Source organism: Rhipicephalus sanguineus, chromosome 1 (genome assembly GCF_013339695.2).
Source record: "Rhipicephalus sanguineus isolate Rsan-2018 chromosome 1, BIME_Rsan_1.4, whole genome shotgun sequence".
NCBI lineage: Eukaryota > Metazoa > Arthropoda > Arachnida > Ixodida > Ixodidae > Rhipicephalus > Rhipicephalus sanguineus.
This window is the reverse complement of record NC_051176.1, coordinates 24,459,762-24,483,142: the sequence shown is the minus strand read 5'-3', so window position 1 is coordinate 24,483,142 and position 23,381 is coordinate 24,459,762. Positions and strand designations below refer to the sequence as shown.

Below are 23,381 nucleotides of genomic sequence, written 5' to 3'. Positions count from 1 at the left end.
CCAGCACAATCGGTCCGTCCGCTGCAAATCAATGACGCGCACGAGCTATCTGTCTAACATGTAATTGTTATCGCAATTTAATAAACAAGCTAATATCAACAGCAGCGCAGGCATGCGCGAGTAGCCGCGATGCAGCTTTGAAGCTCGTACACGAAGTGGGTTTGTGCCTGCAGCAAGCACACGGTGCGAAAACTTTCTTGTTCTGGCATGACATGAAAGAGTGTTCTCTGATGAGTGCCGATGCTGTCACATACCACATATATTAACGGCGAACGGAAACACGGCGTTAGTCGTAAGCAGTAACCGAAGCAACGGAACGATTTGCTGATTCTCGTCGGCCACGAGGAAATGTACTAACATGGAGGCTTGGTTCCTGCAAACCTTCTTTCAGCATCCCAATTTCCTCAATCTCAGCAACACAGCACTCGAAAATATGTTGGCATTTTCGTTCTTATCAGCCGCCACACGTTGATATGTACGCTCCTTGTCTACATGCGGAGCGCGCTTAGCCTTCAACATGGCGGAAATGCACACAGCGGCCGCTAGATGGCAGCAGATTTTGCATAAGGTCTATAGGTGCTATGTGTCCAAACTGTCGCAATCTAGTGATGAAAAGAAATACCACTCATTATGGCTTGCCCGGGCTTGCAGGAAGTATGCTCCTATCTTGTACTGCAATCTGTCCTCTGTGTCGGTGCCATGAACAGCTCTCATCGCTGATACATGCATAATAGATACCACAAGGAAATGTTGATTTTCACTCAAGACAAACCCAACCACACACAGATAGTGAGTACCAAACATGTCCTCAGGCAAGTCTATATTCATATATTAAAGAGATCGATCCTTGAATGAAGGGATCAGGGTGCAATAAGAACAGGTATTAGTGGACCAGCCACTTGCAGACTATTGAAAGAGTGCCATTGCGTGTTCAACATTCACACATGTACACAGTAAGCAGTCATGGGCATGTTACCAGTAAAATGTAACAGTGTTACAGTTACCTAAGCCAAAAAAGTGGGATAGGTTTCAAACAGGAGAAAGTGCCTCAGACAGGCTGGCCGACGTTTCCATAGGGGGACCTATCTTTATCGAAGGCACCTTGTCATCCTTGGTGTGTTAGTTTTAAAGGGTTAGTGTTGACGTCATGTCTAGCGGTGGTGCTTGTCGCTGTTGGTAATTGCTGCCTGGAAAGAGAAAACTAGAGAGAGGAGTGTAGCCCTTGCCACATCATTTCAAGAAAGTTTGCAACGGCGCTCAGGCCTCTCATCGCAGAAGTAAGGGGAGCTGCAAAGAAGGAAAAAAAAAAGCAAGAAAAAGGAGAGAAAAAAAGAAAAAAAAATGGAAAAGGGGGGGGGGGGGTCTACTGAGCGAGAGCCGTCAAAGGCAAAAAAAAAAAGAGTGGAGTATGAAAGCCACTTGGAAAGGCTGCAGAAGGGCGGCACGTCTAGCCCTCACAAAGGGCTGCAGAAGATGGTGGGTAAGGCAACTACAGGCGGGGAAAGTGGGCGGCGTACTTTTAAAAGCCCACATGTGGAATTTAAGTGATATTGAGAGGGGTGTCTGAAAAACACGTGCTTGATGGGTGAAGTCATTGGCTCTGTTAAAGTAACTGTTACAGTTACAGTTACAGAGTTTCCAAAAGTAACCTGTTACAGTTACACTTACTGTGACAAGTAACGTCGTTACTTTGTTGCAGTTACTGTGACGAAGTAACGTCGCTACTTTTCCGTTACTGTATAAAATAAATAATAGATTACAAACCAAACGATAGAATTCATTTATTAAATATGTATGAAGGCATGCGGGCAGCCAAAATTGCACGTGGTAAAACCCTAGACGAAGTAAACCTAATAGGGGGCCAAACACAAGCATTTGTTGCGTACACCTCATTTTGTTGCATCAATTTTGTTGTTCATGCACCGTTGGTGAAAAAGGGAATTTATTTGCAAATAATAATAACAAATGTCCTCTGATACTCAAAATGGAAAATGTGGTTGATGCACTAGAACGACAGCAGTATCATAGGATGTTTATTAACGACACCCAGAAGCGCATGCAAATAGCAACGGAGAGTGTGTGACGAATGAAGACGACGTCCATTGTGTCTGTTCCATATATATGTTCAAGGTGTATCGGACCCTGTTCGGTTAGCTTTGCGTCCGCTGGGCATACAAACCGTTTCTAAGTCCCGTTATACTCTGGGGCATGTGTTCGCGAAACCCAAAGATTGCACACCTGCAGACGATCAGAGTAGGGTGATATACAAGCCCGATGCGGGCATTGCGACGCGACTTGCATCGGCGAAATGGGAAGGAAAGAATCAACGAGGCTTAAAGAAGGCAAACGGGATGTTGTTAAAGCAACTCATGCAACGCATTCTGAGATGGAGCTTGTTTAACACTTCCGGAGAACAGGGCATAGCTTTGATGTAAACACTGTGACGACGCTGGCTCGTGAACGAAGGTGAGGGGAAGGAACTCCTGGAATCGCGGTTCATTCGCCGCGACGCGTCGGCTTGCAATATAGTTACTGTATATGGCACCTTTAGGAGCCATGTCGTAGCATATATAGTAACTATAGTCGGATACAACTTAAGAAGTCAGGAGAGACTAAAGAAAAGAAATAGTCCCGCTCAAGCACGCGCCGATGTTCTCCAAAGGCGAAGCCACCGCCATCCCGCTCATGATGTCCGTCCCGAGTGCGCGCCCATTGGTGCAGGCTTGTGTTCATCTGCCTTTGAGGAGAAAATGCCGCTGACTTCTAAAGTTGTATCCGACTATAACATGCAACAACCACATTCCCCTACTGGTTTACACGGACGTATGGGACACTGGTCGATCTCCGCAAATTCTTTTCTTTCTTTCCCTTTCTTTTTCTTGTTGCCAGTGTATACTGAGGATGTCACATGCATAGGAGGCAAAGCGTCCATGTGATTTTGTTAATAATTGTTGTATTAAGTTGGAGTAAACCTTTTACAATTAGTTTCAAAGAGGTTTTGAAAAATTACTTAGTTCACAGTATTTGTGCCTCTCAACCGTTTCGCGCTCTGCTGCTTTCTAGCCGTCAGTCAAACACGATTATTGCGCAGCCTCGGACGATGGAGAATATAAACTTGGCGTCGTGATGTTCCACCGGTACACCAAGAACCGAGCTAGAAGCTCAAGTGACAAAAAGGATATATATACGCCGGAAAAAAAAACTACTTGAATTTAGCAAGTTGTTCAGTTCCAACATGATTGACTTACATGTAGTTTACAAGTAAACTTAAGTTGTGTTAAAGACTGACTGCTGACCTCGGTCTTCTGCAGGGTAGATAATTCTCTAAGCGACCTCCACCCCTAAATTGGTAGGGGAGCCGTGCTGTGGAAAGATGAAAGGTGGAGAGGATATGGGAAAGTAACTGTAACGGTATTTCCCATTACAGTTACTCTGTAAAAAAGTAACAGTGTTACCGTTACAAGTTCCTATAAATTAAAAGTAACTAGTTACAGTTACAAGTTACCGAAAAAAGTAACTAGTTACCGGTAACGCGTTACTAGTAACTAGTTATTGCCCAAGACTGTAAGGAATACCCGAAATATGCACATAGTCCTATGGGCGATCCACATGAAAATAACGATATGCACACTTTTATCGAAATATAAAAAAAATGAAAGAGTGTGCGTGGTCCATGTGCACTTGGTGTGAGGTGGGAATGAGCCATGCATATTGTATTGCATCATGAATGTAAGCCATTCAGGGAACAAACTTTTGGTTCTCTAAAGCGAATTCCCGTGTAGTTTGTCTTGTAGAGTTGAGCTGTCAATTTGATTTCATTTTAAGTTATGTAAGGCCTTCACAAAACCGATAATATTTTCCAACTTTCTGTGAACTTCAGGAAACATATATGAGAATTGAGATCTTTTTCTTTTAATTTATGACTTTACAAAGCTCAATAAACCCTAAATCACTGCATACTAAACCTTGGTTATGCATTTAAGTAAGAGAGCAATATTGGTACTATGCTAAGTAAAAAAAAAGCGTGAAAATACAATAACTTAAAGCACCACACAAAAAAGCAACATTCTCGCAACATGAGCACAATCTAAGTTATTTGTGATAGAGAACCTCGTGTGCTTAAAGATGCTAAGAAAAAATATATAATGGCAGAACACGAGCTCACGCATATTTTCTCAAACACACAATATTGAAACAAAGAGTAGCATGTGTTAGCTTAATTAACCTAATTGAATTGACATATTCGTCTACTAACACTATTTGATATAAACATGTGCTTCTTCACATTAAGTACGCATTTGTTGGAGTGTGCACTTAGTACCAGTACGTAACGTAATTCACTCAAATACATTACTTCGAGTGAGCTCCTTTAAAACATTTATGAGGCAGCTAGGTTAAAATCCTAACCACAAAACAACTGCATGGATTTCTGGCGAAAAGCTCGGGGACGCAACCACGAAAACATATCCATCATCGTGTGCGCGTGTCAGGGCTGTGTGTTTTGCTATCACGTCAGGGGCGTAGCCAGAAATTTTTTTCGGGGGGGGGGGGTTCAACCATACTTTATGTATGTTCGTGCGTGCGTTTGTATGCGTGCGTGCCTATACAAGCAAGCAAAACTGAAAAATTTCGGGGGGGGGGGGGTTGAACCCCCCCAACACCCCCCTTGGCTACGCCCCTGTATCACGTCCCCAGTCTTGTGATAATTTTGCGTGTTATTGCCGAGTTTGGTGAACTCTCGCATCACCACAGTGAAAACATTATGGGACGACCCCATGTGTTTAAAAGCACACACTTTCTAACGGCGACAAGGGATTCTAGAAACACTCTCAAGCGATGATCTCGTACAGTAAACAGTCAAGGAATAACAGCACAACGACACGAGGCCTGCATGATCGAAGCATAAGATTGCGTAGCGCAATGCGCATCCTTCAAACATGTCATTTATGGTGGTGTATATAAGAGCACCCAAAGCACAAAACATACCTGCCTATCGGGTATCTGTTGATCATCCTCGCTGTGCCAATACGACGGTTCCTGCAAACAGTTTTCATGCAATGAAGTAACAAAGTTACGTAGTTCAGCGACCTTCTTCAACTTACCCAAGTTTGGCACCGTCGCTCGTCAAAAGGCTCAAGCTTCCGCTCCTGTGGAACCGCGGTCGCCGCTTGTCAAAACACTCGGACGCGGATTGTCTTCGGAAGTACACTCGATCACTCGATCAACGTGAGTAATCGATGAACGAAGCAAGAAAGCACTTTTGAGCGCGGACACAAAGCTGTGCGTCCCGTGAGGCTGTGTTGAGTGGCAACGAACAACGACCATCATCCGCCACTGGATCAAGGCAGGAGAACGCCCCAACACGCGGAAAATGCCCAGTCGACGAATGTCGCGTACGATAAGCACGCAATAAACGCACACAATACACGATAAACATGTAAGCGCGGCACACATGTGTTCACGGGAAGCTGGTGGTGCTCCGGCAGTACCAGACCTGTTGCAACTGTTAGCTTACAGTCTAAACCAAAAAGAATGTAGGTGGCAGCAGTGTCGTGATATGCTACAGGCCATACTTTTTATTAAAAATAAAACGTATTTGTGGCTTTTCACACAGGCGAAGGTCAGGGAGGCGGGGCTCTGTATATAAGCGTTGCGTCCGCCTTTCGCGTCGGGCCCCATATAAGCGTTGCGTCCGCTCGAGCCATTTCCGCCTCGGGCTCCATATAAGCGTTGCGACCGCTCGCGGCCGCATATAGCGGGCCCAATCCGTCACCGCAGAATTTGTCACGCTTAATGGCGATTGAAGGGCCGCTTATATGCAGTACGTTGTGGTGGAATAAAAATGGGCCGTTTATGTGCCGGACGTTATACGGTACTTGAATAAGAGTGTACATGAACGTGCTTTTTATCTTTCACACTTTCCTCTCACAGTGCTCTTGGATGAATGAATGGATGCTATGAGCGTCCCCTTTATAACGGGGCGGTGACGTGTGTGTCACCAGGCTCTAAAAAAAAGCGCGCCGTTGCTACGACTGTCCCATTCGGCGCGTTTCCAATAGAAGTGTAATTTCGACAACGCTTTAACACACCGCGAGGTGGTAGCTTTAGCCCAAGCGTCGCTCGTAGCATCCATCCATATCGAAAAATAGCTCTCCGACGCTCGCGTGGCTGGCACACCGCGTTCTCCGCTCGCCCTGTGAGAATTAACGGCCAGAATAGAGGGAAGCCACGACGCACGTAGCTTTTCACTTCGCATTTCACGACTTTTTGAATGAGTGCATATTGAGTATTTAGTGTTTACACGTGCTTGTTGATGCCATCTTTTTGCGGGATTCATCATATGCGGTGTCCACGTGTATGTTAAGAACTTCAGCTACCGCAACGGTTAAATCACGATCATGGGCGTTAGCCTCGGTATGGAGATGTGCCACTAGGCGTCGGCGTGGGTGCGTCCACCATCAAGCGGTGTTATATCTGCCAAACAACAGTATACAAATTACAAGCTATCATATACCAATGCACTATGCACAATGAACTACTTCTGTGACAGCACGTTTCACTTTCGTGTTGTAGCGATTCCTGTGACGGAGGGATCAGCCTTTTTTTTTTTTTTTTTTTTTTGCCGTACAAGTGGCGCAGTCGATTCACGCATGCCGCTCCGTCTTTGTGTTCTTTAGGAAAGCTACATAATTGATGCCCAGCTGTTGCGTATACCTGCTGCAAATCGCGTGCACTGCGGAAAGTACTGCGCGTCACTTTTCATGTATACGTACGTTCGCTTCATTCCTGATCACTAATACATGGTATATGCATGCGAAGCTCTCGGATGTAAAACGTCCGTTTTGACAGTTTCTAACTTTCTATCCATTAAGTATTAGTGTTTTTCTGCTTACTACATATGCCCGCGAAATACAAAAATTTACCACGTGAATGCCCGCAACAAGAGCTTGATTTGGGCGAGTTTGTTCATGCTGAATATCGTGGGTACAGCGCAACATCAGTAGCTCGTTTTTTTCCTACTGATGTTGCGCTGTACCTACGATATTCAGTGTGAATGCCCGCTTGCGCGCCTATGCGCACCGTGATTCCTGTGCTCCCTAACCTTCCGCGTACAAACGATATGCTTCCCTCGCGCAGGTTCATGACAGCGATATGATGACGCAGCGGTTATTGCTTGTGTTGCCGCTAGCAAAACCTGTTCGTCGCATAGCCACCATATACCTTGTAGCCACCACCATCGTCGCTGCCCTGTCGAGGCAGCACATCCGGGCAAATGCTATTGTCGTTTGCATGCGGAACGGTATGGAGCACAAGAATCAACGCGAATGGCGCGCAAGCGGGCATGTCACGTGTTTTTTTCTTTTTTTTGCGGGCATCTGTAGTAAGCAGAAAAACGCCAATACTTAATAGATAGAAAGTTAGAAACCTTCTAATCGGACGTTTTGCAAATCGATCTAGAACTTCCTCATTGAAATTTTTTGCACAGCTCCGTTGCTTCAAAAGTTAGTTAATTAAAGTGGCCTAATTACGCAGTTCATCAGAGCACAAAAAATAGTCTGTCCTACTCCAGACAACAATCAGCAACATGCCTTTGGTCGCGTCGTCACTGAATGCGTTGGCATATTTTTAAACTCTGGCAAAATATAGCTGGGGCACCCTTTATACGAAGATTGGTATGACATGATATGAGTGCGTGACGAACATAAGTGACAGGTCACGTATTGTAGATGCCAGAATATACGTCTTAGTGGCAGGATACATACCACATTGTACGTGCGTGCATGCATGACAAACACGTGATAGTGAACGACATCTCATGACATGAATGCCTTGATTAGCCTTAAAGCCAAACAGTGCGGTTTATACAGTTCCTCGCTGACTGCTTCGCCTTACATTGATTTCCACACTGCGTGGGATCTGCCGGATTTTTTTACTGGAATTACTTTACTTATCCTGAAAGGAGCGAAGCGGTTACCGTCCAGCTGGGCCTATTGAAGATTGCCGAGCTTTACTCGCCGAGGCCACGCGTCTCGCGCCTCGTGATCCACGTTCTCGACGGGCCGCCATCGGAAAACAAGCGACAAGCCACCACATCGATTCCCGGATCACTCGTACACATTACGCAACTCCGCATGTTCCGTATTATTAAACTTCCGCAGTATGCGAGAGAGAGAAGGAATACAGGAAAGGCTGGGAGGTTAACTATACTACGTCCAGTTTGCTACCGCACACATCGGGTGGAAAATAAGGGGGTAAAAGAGAGAGAGAGAGAGAGAGAGAAAGCCATGAGCGCACAGATTTTACAGCACATACAGTGCAGCGTATCACAGGCGGTCGATCAATTCTGTTGCCTTCAAGAACAGCAGGAGGGCTCGCGTGGCTTTCTCAGCTGATGAGCTGTGAGGCCTGGCTCCCAAGAGCTTTCGCTGTGTGCTTAGGCTTTGCCAAGAGCTGCGCTGTGACCCACGCTGCCTCATAACCAAACTGTACTGCGACAGAACATATGTAAGCAGCGCTGCTTCGTAGATAAGCTTTCCCGTGTGAATGCCACGCGACAAACCGACAGACAACGCACTTGATTCATGAGAACGCTCCTCACTTTTCAATCACACTTGACAATATAGCTCTGCAGCAAAGTTCAGCTATCGAAAGCAGCAAGAAAGCTCTGGTAAAATGCCCGGTGTTGGATGTAAATACTTCGAAACTCCGAGTATGTGAAACAGGTGATACAATCACAAAGAACATTGAATAGAAGTGTCCCTATATTTGCGTAAGGACGTAACTAGTACTCTTTCTAGGACGAGCTGAGCGTTAGTTGTATATGTTAGCCGACGACACCACTGTCATGTGAATAAAGAAGGTCGTCAGGTTCGATCAGCACGTCGCATTAAGCAGGCCATTTTCAGTGTTCCTATTTCTGCGCTTGAACTTGACTCTCGCTGTGCCCGGTGTGACACCTGTTCGGATTACATCTATTTGCACGTGATCCCAGTAAGTGTTAAAACCTGTGTCAGGTTTGTGTGTAATCGCAGCAAGGTTTGCAGACTTACCGGAAGTGACGTTGAGCGGCCACGCTCTAGAGTCAGCGGCACCCATTGACGCGGCCATAAGAGATGGAGCACGGCACCCGAGCCCCGCTGTGGCTGCAGGCGCCACGGGATAACTGTGTCGCCCTAAGGCTCCGCCGAGGCAGCTCGCTGCGGCCATGTTGGAGGCAGCGTTGTGGCCGCCCATCGTAAACACGGTGTGTCCTGTTGCCCCAGGCAGCAGGGGCCAATAGCAGGTGGTGGCCGCCGAGAACATGTCTCTCCTGTGATGTTGAGTCAGTAAAGATTGTTCCGTGTGCCCAGAGTGGTAGCGAGTGCATTGATACATTCAGTACGATTCAGACCGCCATTTTATCCGCGCAGTCAAATAATCCTACGCCAGAAAAAAAGGCAGTAAAAATGCCTATGCTGGCCGTATTATATGCCATGCAGTAATTGTTACAGTTATATGGAAAACTTAGGCAAACTAATATTTTCCAAGTTTATTGCAATAACGGTTTTGTGGTTCGTCATGGCACACGTATATGCAAGTGTTACATTGGCGCTCTAACGCTATTCAAGCCCCAATTTTCACTTAAGGGCTGCGTAGACTGAAGGATAGACAGATTAATGCAGCGAGAATAGCAGCCATAGGGGCACGCAGTTCGAAGTTATCCCGCCTAAAAAATTCAAGTACAAGAGTGCCTCTACCCTCAACTCGATATTCATGGGGCCACATGAACACATTTCGCTAGCTGCTAATAGAATCACCGAAAAAAATTGTAGAGTATCGCATCTGTTTTTCGCACGCCGCCGCCAATGCGACTCGCTTGCTTACTCACGTGGCTTCTAATCGTCATATCCTTTACAAGAGCTTGCCCCGCCACAGTGTTCTAGTGGTTATGGCGCTCGACTGCTAACCCGAAGGTCGCGGGATCGAATCCCGTCCGCGGCGGCTGCATTTTCGGTGGAGGCGAAAATGTTTGAGGCCCGTGTACTTAGATTTAGGTGCACGTTAAAGAACCCCAGGGGGTCGAAATTTCCGGAGCCCTCCACTACGGCGTCTCTCATAAGCATATCGTGGTTTTGGGACGTTAAAACCCAGATATAAACAAAAAAATTGCAAGAGTTTTTGGGCATAGAGTTAATATATTGGCTCTAGAGAAAACAAGGTCTGAGCACGGGCTAGTTGGTATTACATTTCAAATTGTGATTACAGCGCTCGTCTCCGTTGCTCTCTTTGTCCCGTGTCTTCCCTTGCGTTATAATCGCAATATGATCTAGAGGAAAACCTCCTCATAGAGCCCGTGTATTGAAACCTGCAACCGCTTGGGCGCCGCCATTACCGCCATGATGGAATGATACGACTGTTAAGAAAATTGACAACCACCTGTTTGTAGCGCGAAGCCACATGGAAATCCATACGGATTTCTCAGAAAGAAAGCTTCTTAGTTGCTCAAAAATTCGTCTTGGTCCGGGGACGAAACCCGGGCCGAACGCCTTTCCGGGGCGGTCGCTCTGCCAATTGAGCTAACCAGGAATCTTAGCCATTGGCAGCACGTGGGTGAATTCATCGACAGCTCAAAGGAGATGAACACATATATTGCAAATGAGTTCTTCAGAATCCCGCAAGGTGACGGAACGGTTAAGAAAGGGAAAATTGACAACTACCCGTTTGTAGTACGAAGCTTTCTGAGAAGCTTTCTTTCTGGGGAATACGTATGGATTTCCTTGTGGCTTGGCGCTACAAACAGTTGGTTGTCAATTTTTCCTTTCTTAACCCTTCCGTGACCTTGCGGGATTCCGCAGAACTCATTTGCGATACGAATGTTGCCAGCCCCTGAGACGCTCGCTAGATTTGACGGCAGTATTAAACTTTAAGCCCGCAACCTGTGCGTGCTATCTTTTGATGCGCGAAGCAGTGTGCTAGAGCGTTCTCCGTGCAGCTGGCCCGAAAAATAACAGTTAAAAATTCCAACTGTTTCTACATGGTTTTACAGCGAAAGCTGTTATGAGATCACAACAACGGCCGTGTTTGCTACCGTAGTTGTCCGCCGCCGCCGCCACCAACGCCGGTGTCCGTAACCGCAATCGCGCAAAATAAGAAAAAAAAAGAAATAAGAACAAAATTCCAGGATGGAACGGGGTTCGAACCAGGGCCCTCCGCGTGCGAGCCCAGTATTGTACCACAGAGCCATGCCAGTCCTCTTTTGCTTTATTTCCGGTTGTACGTCACACAAACGGGGACAACAGAATTATGTTACAAGACACCACAAACATTAAGCATACATCTACCGTCAACCACTGGATGGACAACATTGTGATTTAAAAATCCTTCATAGTAAGCAGGGGTTCTACCCTAGCCAACCATGAAGGAATACATTGTTATTTTTCTACCTCGATCAACCGGGTCATACTTTCTTGAAAATACTGTCTTGGTGATCTTCTGTCCGGGTCACAGTAAAATGCCGCCATTCGTGAGCGCCATACTCTGAGCAAGCCAATCATCATGATTAGGTCAAAAGGTAATCCGTGCTCACTGTCTCTTGCTAAGTACCTAATTCCATGACGGTCTAACGGAAATTCTTGCCAGTGCTTTCTTTCTTTTTCCATTTCATGGTATTTATTACAAATGTCCGTAATTACTATACATATCGAACTTGAAACTTCTTTGCAAAAAGGCCATATACAGGCTTCATCTCGGGAAGGAACCACATTAACATATCTAATATAGCGTGGTAGAAGAGTAAAATAACAACCAGGCGTCACACCACGAGAATTCTGTAACCAGGCGTCACACAATGCGAATTGCGCTACGAGTGGGTTGTTGAATGCTTCCAACCCATTACAGAGGGCTCTGCCACAATTCTTCATCGTCATCAGGCGCAGCATCAACAAAGTGCGCATAATGCCTTAGAGATGTTTAGCAGGTACCACGTTTCTCCGCAGAATGACGAAAAATGGCGTAGTTGCTGCTTCCCTACTTCACAAAAATTATGATGATTTATAGCGTAGTGGACCCCTCACAACAGCACTTGCATTGGTAGCCAAGGAAGCCCATAAGGCCCCATGATCCATTTCCTCAGGGTCTCAATAATGCCTCCCCCCCCCCTCTGTCTCTCTCCCTCACGTCAACGTATGTTATATAGCGTGGTGGGAGAATGAAATAGCGACTGGGCGTCCCACAATGCGAATTACGTAACTAATGGCTAGTTTAAAGCTTCCAACCAAGCCCAGCCACTGTGTTGTAATGGTTATGGCGCTCGACTACACACCTGAAGGTCGCGGGATCGAATCCCGGTCGCGGCTGCTGCATTTTCGATGAAGGCGAAAATTTTAACGTAGATTTAGGTGCACGTTAAAGAAGCCCAGGTGGTCGAAATATCCGGAGCCCTCCACTACGGCGTCCCTCATAATCATATTGTGGTTTTAGGACATTAAACACCAGATATCGTTATTAAAGCTTCCAACCCATTACAAAGGGCTCAGCCATAATTCTTCATCCTAATCACCTATCGCATCAACAAAGTGCACATAATGCCTTACAGATGTGTAGCTGGTATTTCGCTTCTCCGCAGAATGACGAATAATGGCGTAGTGGGTGCTTCCCAACTTCACAAACATTATTTATTTATTTATTTATTTATTTATTTATTTATTTATTTATTTATTTACATTACCCTCAGGGCACATAAAGGCGTTACAGAGGGGGTGGGTAATAAATAAAAAAATGCAGTAAAAACAGAACACAATAATACAACAAATTATTATGAATACATGTTCAAACAATACTCAATTATTAGAGGCTTAAGATATGATCGGTTAGTGCAGTCTTGAAGGATGACACGTCCTCAATGGAGGCGATGGAGGGGCGAATGTGGTTCCACTCGGCACTGGTCTTTGGCAGAAAGGACATAGTGGGTACCTCGTTAATGTACATTAGTAGTCCCAAGAGAGTTTACAACCGACTGTAGAAATGCCGCTCTTCCAGCTTTCGCCGTGACTGTGCTGCGCTTTCCGCGCAGGCCTGGCATTTTTAAATGCGAAGCGTATCTTAGCGAACCTTTGGCACTCTGAGCGGATCTATCTATCTATCTATCTATCTATCTATCTATCTATCTATCTATCTATCTATCTATCTATCTATCTATCTATCTATCTATCTATCTATCTATCTATCTATCTATCTATCTATCTATCTATCTATCTATCTATCTATCTAGCCGCCTACGTCTGGGTGCTCTCATGATCGCCTCCTTAACTTGGTGTAGACCAAAATTGGCATGGGAGGGTAAAAGGATTTGACAAATATGACTGTCGGGTCATGACATGAATAGCGTGAAAATCCTGTCGCGTACGTCGTCAAACCCTTTCCTCCAGATGCGTGTGGCACGTACCCGTTTACCACGGGCCGCGGTGTACGAGTATGCGCCACAGGTGATTGGCAGTTTACATATACCCAGGAACGGAGAGAAAAGACATTGGTAATTTAAATGCGAGAGCATTTAGAAAAACCGACCTCGGCAGCGTTGACCCGACGAATGAAAACAATAACAACTAGGATCCCAGCAGGAATAGAAGCCAAGCATTCTGCGTGGCACTCCGGTATTCTGCCACATAGCCACGCCGGGTCTCTGGTTTGGAAAAACAGGCTATTGTCACGGGGTCGTCACGTCGACGAAGACAGCAGTCGGCGTGTTCAAGATGAAACTCTTTATTTGGCCGAACTTGTGGCCGGGAAATGAAAACTAGAGCAATACACGCTGTACACTGATAGCGGCGAACAGGGCGTCGGCCGTCGAAAAACTGCCCTGCGGTAACGCGCGTCGGCATTTATACATGCGGCATCGCACTTTCGAGCCTTTCGGCACTTTAGTGGCCGAGTTAGTTGGAGAATAATCTCAATTGTTCTCGTTTGTGCGCTCAAGCCTATAAGAAGATTCTAAGATAATCTGGAAGGTTCCCAGACATTAGGGCGCGGCTTGCGCAAGATGGTGGCGTCAAAAAGAGCGTGCGTGGCACTATGCAGTGCTCTATGCAGGCCGAAGATTATTCCGCCGCAAATTGAACTGGTATAACAGGTAAAGAGTCTTCCCTTCGCAATTTCAGGCGTTCTACAGGAGCTCGGTCGTTAAATGTCTCGTCAACCCCAGCCCACGGGAAATTATATGGTTTTGCAGAGTTTCTTTCACATAGTGGCGTGGGCTTGTGCGCAGAGTCCCGCATTGGAATACCAATTGGTTGCTTTGTTGCGACCATTGATTACTGCAGTTGCAGTGCAATTTACACAGAATCTGCAGCTAAGGCTTCACTACGCTAATGTCTAACGGAGTTGTACACGCAGTAAAACTAGTGCACGTGAAGCGACCTGTTTGTGGTACGATTTCTGCATGTGTAGAGACGTTTATAGGTAGGCACTCAGCGACGATACACAACAGCGACAGCCAGGTGGGGCACGGGCTCTCAGCACGCGCAGCGTTCTCTCCGACAGGAGCTGAAGAGGGTGACCCACTAGAAGACGCTGGTTAGGACGGCCCGCTATAGAGTTCCGAGGCTTAACTACAATTACCCCGGGTACGAAAAGAGAGCCGCCTGGCGACCTAACAGCTAGTCAGTATGAGCAGGTCGTGGTAGGCCTTGAGGCACTCCACGTTGACAATGTCGCGCCTTCGACGACGCATCTCCGAAGATGGTTCAATGGGTTCGATCGATGACAGGGGATTGCGTTTGACGACACGGGAAGCGCCTTCGTATTTGAGCAGTAGTATTGAAGAGATGCCAATTGCAGTGGTAGGGATCGAGAGCCACACGAGCGCTCCAGCGAGAAACGTGGGCCTCGATCACTGAGCAGCTCCTGGGGTGTACCGTGACGCAGCATGAATCGGTGCAGCAGGAAGGAGGCAACATCGCGCGCTGTAGCCGCTGGGAGGGCGGCAGTTTCGGCGTATCGCGTGAGGTGGTCTACGGCGACGATGGCCCAGCGGTTACCAGCCGACGTTAGAGGAAGTGGCCCATACAAATCGATGCCAATGCGCCCAAACGGCCGGTCAGGACAAGGTGGAGGTTGCAGACCTGTCGGCGACAGGTGCGTTGAAGTTTTGCGGCGCTGACAATCGATGCAGCAGGGAACGAATTTCTGCACGTAGCGGTACATCCCTTGCCAAAAGTACCGTTGGCGAATGCTGTGGTAAGTTTTCGATACACCAGAGTGCGCACACTGCAGATCAGAGTGTATCGACTGGCATATGTCAGAACGCAGACTGCGGGGCATTACTAGTAGCCACTGGCGGCCATCGGCGTTTTAATTGCATCGGTGGAGGAGGTCGTCGCGAACGGCGAAATGGTGGAGTTGACGACGCAATGCGCAAGTGGATGGTGTTGCCTATGGATCAGTCAGCAAGTCTGTCAGCGAGGCAATCCATTTATCCTTGCGCTGTTCGGTAGCGACCATGTGAGTGTCGATCGAAGAAATGGCAAGGTGAGACACTGAGCTGCATTGCCGTCAGGCAAGGCAGAGCGTGACAAGGCGTCGTTGTGTGCATGCTGGCGTTCATTGCGGTACAGCACGCGGATGTCGTGGTCTTGCAGGCGAAGCGCCCAACGGGCGAGACGGCCTCACGGATCCTTCAAAAGGACCAATGACAACAACGAGCACACTGCATGATGGTCGGTGACGACATCAATTCGGTGGCCATACAAATAAGGACGGAACTTCTTAAGAGCCCAGACGATCGCCATTTCTCCGTGATGGTGTAATTGGTCTCGGCTTGAGTAAGCGTACGACTTGCATACGCCACGACATATTCCGGAGACCCACGTTTGCGCTGCGCAAGGACAGCGCCGAGGCCAACACCGCTGGCGTTCGTGTGTAACTCTGTAGGGGCCGTAGGGTCGTAGTGGCGTAGTATGGGAGGAGACGTCAACAAACGACGGAGCTTTGCGAAAGCATCGTCGCACTGTGACGACCATGGATTGAGGGGCCCGTTGCTGCCAAGGAGGTTCGTCAGCGGCGATATGATGGTCGCGAAGTTTCGTATGAAACGCCGAAATGAGGATTATATTCCAACAAAACTGCGCAGTTCTGTGACGGACGTAGGTTTGGGGAATTCTGTCACGGCCCGAATCTTGACTGGATCGGGGAGATTTACGCCCTTGGACACGACGTAGCCTAGTATTGTTAGCTGCCGTGCTGCAAATCGGCACTTCTTTAGATTCAGTTGTAGCCCGGCGTCGCTCAAACGCATCACGTTATTTTACAGGGAAAGCTGTTATCCGATCACAACGGCAGTGCGGTAGTTGTTCGCCGCCGCCGCCCATAACCACTATCGCGCGAAATAAAAAATGAAGGGAAACTTGTGCGCAAAAACCAGACAATTCACAAGACGAGATAGACAGGACGGGCGCTACTTTCATCTACCTTTATTTGCGGCTTCGCCAGCAAATATATGAAGAAAACACACATGCGCAGAAATCAAATGCATTGTCACAAACACGTAATCACATCAGTAAAAATAATCAAGAAATTTCGTTTCTGCCTTCCAAAGCTTCGCCGATGTGTCAGTGACACACCTACCCCTTATCTTAATGATATGAAACGCTTCGAGTAACTCCCGTGCCATCTTATCCCTACCTCTGCCCAGAATTTTTATCTCATTCAGTTTCGGCTCACATGCATCACAACTCGCGCAATGCTCAGCCAAATTAGTACCCCCACTCTTAATAGTCCGTAAATGCTCCACCGCCCGATCATTAATACACCGACCCGTCTGGCCTATATACGCCTTGCCGCAGGTCAAAGGGATTTCATATATAACGCCCGTACAACAGTCAACAAACTTCCTACCGTGTTTTTTCTGGCAACCACGTTTCTTCCCATCACTAGAAACACGCGAGTACAACTGAGCAAGCTTGTTCGGAACGGAAAACACTACTGGCACCTTATGACTCCTGACGTCCTGTCTATCTCGTCTTGTGAATTGCCTGGTTCTTGCGCACAAGTTTCCCTTCAGCTATGCACCATCTCGCCGAATTTCAAGTTTTGCTAAACTAAAAAATGAAACGAGAAAAATTTCAAGCAACGTCGGCCGCTCTTACTGACTTTTATCATCAACCAAGCATGAACACCTCTAACAGCGGGTAAGGTTCCATGCCCTTGTCCTCGCTTTCAGTGATGAAGATCAAGTGATGGCGTCAACCTGGCCGACAGATACTACCTGTGGTGCGTGTTATTCTTTGCTGCCACCCACCACCTACCTAGCCATTGCTAAGCAGCCTCTCTGTACTCTCGGCCATGGCTCTGGTGACAGTGATGGTGTTTGGGGCCCTTATATACGTAAGAGCGCAAGCTGTTCTCAGGCCACATCAGAAGCCCATTTTCGCGCCGTAGTTGTCCGCTGCCACCGGTGTCCGTAACCGTTCTCGCGCGAAATATGAAAAAATTAAGTGAGAAAAAAAAGGTTCTAGGAACGGATGGGATTTAAACCCGGGTCCGCTGCGTGGCATTCGAGTATTCCACGAAACGGCCACACTGGTGGTCGAAACTCCTCTGCAAAAATGCAAGTGTCATGTCGAGTACACTCTAAAAACTGGTAAGCGTATCGCAAGAGTACAAAAGCCGAGTTACTCTTCAGAGCGTTGTTTTACTCTCGCAAAGTATCGCATAGAGTGAAATGCACGTTCACTCTGTACGAAAGAAGAGAGTGAAATATGCTTATACTCCACCTCTATCTGAGAGCGCGGAATGCCCATATACTCTTCTGGCATGAGAGTAAAACGCAGTTATACTCTCGCTCCTCATATACATATCGATGTGCCGGCATACCGCAAGCGATTATCACTCATTATTAAGCACACGTATATACAGTAGAGAGCACTGCATTCGTCGTGGCGATGGAGACAACTCATAAAAAAAGCAGCGTTTCCAGCGCCTCCCCGTGCTTTTCAGTATACTAGAAGGCGCGGACATTCTGTAGAAAACGCGGATATTGTGTGCTAGTACAGCCTAATATATCCGTGTTTTTGGCTTTGGATTTGTGTAGTTAAACAATCGAATATCACCTCATGGAGTCGGTCACGATCGGAACTACATTCGAACGGTTATTAAATTCGTCGTATTTCAATATCCACGTTTTTCGCTACGAGCGTCGCGCACGGAGTACACTGCCCTAAGCTAAATGGTCCGTACGGCTAGAGTGGGCTATTATGGCTGTAGTCGCGGAACGTGACAATAATGACCGAAAATATGTAAAAGGGAGTGACGAAAACTGAAGTGTTCAGTGGGCAGTTCAGAAGTACAACTTTTTCTACACAGAAATATCTAACCGCTTAGCGAGTCAATGCGAATGCCGCACATATCTTCGGTTACGCTGATCTTGTTCACTCAGAAACGTGCCGCACTGACGTTCTGATACCGGGAAGCACAAAACATACAAATGAACTACCTTCTGTTTGATTATCGCATGTACGGAGACACTCAAACCGGTGTTTTCTAAACAAGAAAATGAAGACAGGTCACTGACGCGATCACTGACAACATGAAAGAAAAAGACCGCGTTTCCCGTCTTCCAGTGTGGCGTTGCTTCTTTTTTTTTCTTTATTGCCTCACACAAGTATTTTCACACACTAATCGTAAACCAGGGAACAGTACAATGATACACCATCACCCGTTAGCTGACTGCATGTTAAAACTTTGGCATGTGTAACAACGACTCCACGCTGGGAACCGCAGCGTGTCGGACTCGCAATCTGAGGTGAGTGAGGAGGTTACTGGTTCGAACCACGCTCTATATTTTTTTTTCTAACGTCTTTTCTTTTTGTCGTAGTGCTCTTTATTATGTCATCATTACGACCTGCGCATGAAAAAGCAATTTTAAGGCCCACTTTTGTCCCGACTTATGCTATTTTCTTCTTGATGTGTACAACTGCTCCCTTCGAAGGGTCCAGCTACTCTGTTTCGGCAAGAGTTATGTTACTCGGTTGAGGCGGAGTACTATAACCCTTTCCGCAGGCAATACTATTGGCGGCGAGATCGAGCAGAGTCGGCACCTAGCGGCGAGCGGACGAAACCCCACGGCGTGGATGGCTCCTTGCGCCGTCTGCTAGCCACATCGTGTTCGCATGTGTGCGTACGTCATGCGCGTCCTCGGATTACAGCTTATTCCGTTGTGCTAGCACAGTATCAAATGCTTGTACGTATGCCTACACGATATACATAACCATTTCGCCTTACGAGACTTGTATGCACTTTAATAAGTGAGTACACGCCCGTGTCGGTATGGCGCTAGGTTTAACCATCGTACCGTCCATTCGCCAAAATCATTTCAATGTGGTTACGCTTTCTCGTTCAAGCATGTCACATAGTTCATTCGGCGTCGTGCTAAACGAAAAAAAAACGTACTAAATGTCGAGGTGCGAATGCAGAATTTTAGTGACACCATCTCGTGATGTGTTGGCGATTTGGAAATCCTTGTGATACCGCAAAGCATGAACTGTCGTCTGTAGAGGATGGTAAACGGTAAAAAAGACCTGAAGCCATGCATTTCTACAGCAATACGCGTATTCATGCAAACAGAAAAGCAGAGTGCACAAAGTTCTTCTTCATCTAATTACGCAGAAATACAGGTTCTCTTTCTTTGTAACCGCTAGATCAAGAAGTAAATACTTCAATGGCTCAGTCGCGCAACACAGTTTATATTGTCCTTTGGGCAAAACACAATTTAAACACGTGCAAATAAAGCAAGAAAAAACATCGAGCACGGGGCAAAACACGAATGTGACTGAACGCCAGTACCACATTGATTGGCAGATTGCACTTCTCTCACAATTATTAGGTACGTTAGGACGGTTTCGTGCATTGATGTGGCAATGGAGGGCACATATATCAACATTAGGCTGCAGTCAACGCGCTTTACTAGCGAACAATCGACTCAAACCGCATACGGCGAAGCGTCGCTGCGTACATTTGTATAACGCCGCCGACCGACTATCCACACAAACGCGGCGACGGTGCTGCCACCTATAGCCCGATCTCGCGGCGAATACTCTGCCTCAAAAAGAGGTGATTTACTCTGGAAAAGAGAGTTAAATATGGGACAAGAATTTACTCTCCCAAAGAGAGTGCCGGCACTCTCTTAGCTTTTAGAGTGTAAGCAATGGTGTTAACGTGTAATATAGCGTCATAGAAGAGTAAATTACAACCAGTCGTAACACAATCCGAATTGCGCAACGAGTGACGGGTTCGTTGATTGCTTCCAACTCAATACAAAAGGCTCAGCTATAATTCTTCATCGTCATCAGCCACAGCACAAAGTGCACGTAATGCCTTACAGATGTGTAGCGAGCGGGTACCGCCCTTCTCTGCAGAATGACGAATAATGACATTGTAGGTATGTACTTCCCTACTTCACGAAAGTTACGGCGATTTTTGGCGTAGTGGGTACCTCGCACGCGTACTTGCAATAATTGCCCCAAGAGAGTCTACAACGGGCTCTAGAAAGGATGCTCTTCCAGCTTTCGCTGTGACTGTGCTGCGTGTTCCGCGCAGGCCTGGCGATTTTTATCACGCGTAAGAACATAATGCAAAGTATATAGTCTTTAGGTTTTCGTGACTGGGGCGGAAGGAACAGGGGCGAGAGGTAAGGCAGGAACTAGTTAATAATAACCGGCTACACTAGGCAAGAATATGGGGGAGATATAAAGTTTCAAGAGTAAAGAAGGACAGCGCGAAAGAGCGAAACACACAGCACAACGTCACAGTCCGTCGGTCTAGTGTGGTATGCGACATCGCTATCTATAACCGCTTGTGCAAGTATGTTATCTTCAAACATTTCTGCTTTTCGTGGTGTAGGTGAGGCAAACATTAATTTCAATGCCAAAGATTTTGGGGATTCTAGCGAGGGGATGGTTAGTCTATAGTTATATGCCTTGCGGTTTAAGAGCGTTTAGTTATTTCAACTTAGCCTGTTTAGCTTTCAACTTAACTTATGTACACTTAGCACTTCACTTAGCTTATTTCAACGTTGAAGTAACAACACCCGCCACGGTGGTCTAGGTGTTATGGTGCTGGACTGCTGACCCGCAGGTCGCGGGGTCGATTCCCGGCCGTGGTGGTCGCATTTTCGATGGAGGTGAAAATGCTTGAGGGCCGTGTGCTTAGGTTTAGGTGCACGTTAAAGAACACCAGATGGTCAATATTTACGGAGCCCTCCACTACGACGTCTCTGATAATCATATCGTGGTTTTGAGAAGTTAAACCCCAACAAGTGTTATTACCTATTTCAACTACAATATATCAGCTTACGTGTGCTGCTTGCAAAAGAACGAAATGAGCTAAAAGAAAAAGAATTTGCGTCCCTCTTTCCTCCTCCCCTTCGGTGCGCAAAGTGATATGCATGTCACTGGACTTGTCCATCGCTGGAGCATCTGCAGCATCCGAGCGACTAATCTCCCGTGATCTTTGTGTGGTCACTGAAATTGGTTTGCTGCCGTGCTCACGTTTGTTTGGGCACGATCCTTCCTTGGTAAAGCACATATCGATGAACGGGCAAGGAAGCCAGTTCTAAAGGCTAGGGATGTTGGTTGTCACCAAAGCAACAGTGCTCAAGCAGGCCTGTAGCCAGGAACCTTGACTATATGAGAAAAACACCTATTTTCATTACTTACTGTTTGTAAAAACACCTAGTTCACCAAAATTTTTGGGGGGAGGGGGCGAACCCCCCCCCCCCCTGGCTACGGGCCTGTGCTCAAGCCATTTATTGTTCCTTTGCTCATTAAAAAAGATCATGCGCTTCGAAAAACCGACACCGGTAACTTTTTTTAGGGTTCACATGCTGGAACATTTTTGAATATTTTTATTGGACCTCACCTTTCACTACAGTGTCGTTTTTCTATGTTTTGCTTCGTCCTTCTGTGTTTCGGTCAACAAGTTGGAAAAAACAGACTGGTTGTTGGCATTGGATATCTTGAGGTTTACGGTAGTGACACAGCACGGAATGTTTTAAGAAAAGAGAAGGCCTCAATGTTTTCTGTCGTCTTCCGTCGTTGCTTTACGCTAAAGTTCAACATATGCGATCAATAAGCGCCACCTTGTAGAAGCATTGCATGTTTCACAACATGACAGGAACACACTTTGTTCGACAATCGCTACTTGATGTGTACGTTATTTCCTGGATTCCTGCGTTTGTTTAGTTTGACACCGTATGTTGTCTATCAATTCACTAGCCATTCGCACCTACTTTATTTAGTATTCCAATAAACAAACTTGACCCGCCGCGGTAGCGAAGTGGTTGCGGTGCTCGGCCGCTTACCCTAAGGTTCGATCCCGCTTGCGGCGGTCGCATTTCGTTGGTGGCAAAATATTAGACACTCGTGTACTGTGCAATGTCAGTGCACGTTAACACATCAAATCCAATAGCTGGGTGACCTCTGTGTAAGCATGCCATCAGTTGCCCTAACCAAAAAGGAAATCGCGTATCTGGCTTTGACGCAATAGGTTTGTGCGTTTGTGCTGATGTGTGCTGGTGTTATCAGCTGTAACAATTTCTAGCGTTTTCGCTAATAAAATTCAGTTCAAGTCAGTGCCTGTGTTTTGTCCTTTCATACGTCCTCGTTCTCGTAGCGCTGTGCAAACATGTCGATTATAAATCACCAAATAGCCCATGCTGCCGTTCTCTCAACACATTCGTGACAGCGGAAAAATCGGTTGCTTTGGGGTTGTCAAGGAAATGTTTTTTTTTCTTGCCACAGAAATTGATTCATGCTAAGGTGTACGGTATAAAATGATAGAAAAAGAATTAGTCTTTCCAGAATTGTTAATTTCAAACAACAGATTTATCTTGAATATTATCGAAAATTATCAAAACAAGGAAAAATGTAACTAAAAGAAAAAGTCCATAAGAACATCAATGCTACTCTGCACAGCGTAAAGATACAATAGAAATATACGTTTTGACCACAAAGCCCTTATAGAATAATACCGCAAATATGAGCTCTGTAAGTACGAAAGCTATATACATACATACAAAAATATAAGCGCTAGTGCCTCTCATGCCGCCGCGCGAAGCAGTTTCTCGACGCGGTGAAACAGAGGTTGGGTGCACATATTTTGCAGAAAACATTTTTTTTCTGCTAAGCTTTCTTTTCTTCGCAGCTTATTTTGCAGTTCTCGTATTTTTCAGTTTTTCGTAGTTGGTTATGGGGACCCTAAGGCGCCTTCCATATATACCTTGAAATGAACAGTGATACCCCGTTTCCGAATCTGCCAAAACCCATAATTTGTATCCCTATTTGACCATTTTGTACCTCATTTACTGCAGAATATCCGACTGACCTTTACATTTCACCATTTTCTCATCCATG

General features: G+C 46.4%; 1 long non-coding RNA gene across 1 annotated transcript; it reads right to left on the bottom strand.

Moving 5' to 3' along the window:
- Nucleotides 1-644: 644 nt before the first annotated feature.
- Nucleotides 645-5,114, bottom strand: LOC125757737 (uncharacterized). Its single transcript, XR_007415495.1, has 3 exons — nt 5,103-5,114; nt 4,987-5,037; nt 645-716 (listed from the first exon to the last, which is right to left on the bottom strand). It is a non-coding gene; the product is annotated as an uncharacterized LOC125757737 (long non-coding RNA).
- Nucleotides 5,115-23,381: the final 18,267 nt, after the last annotated feature.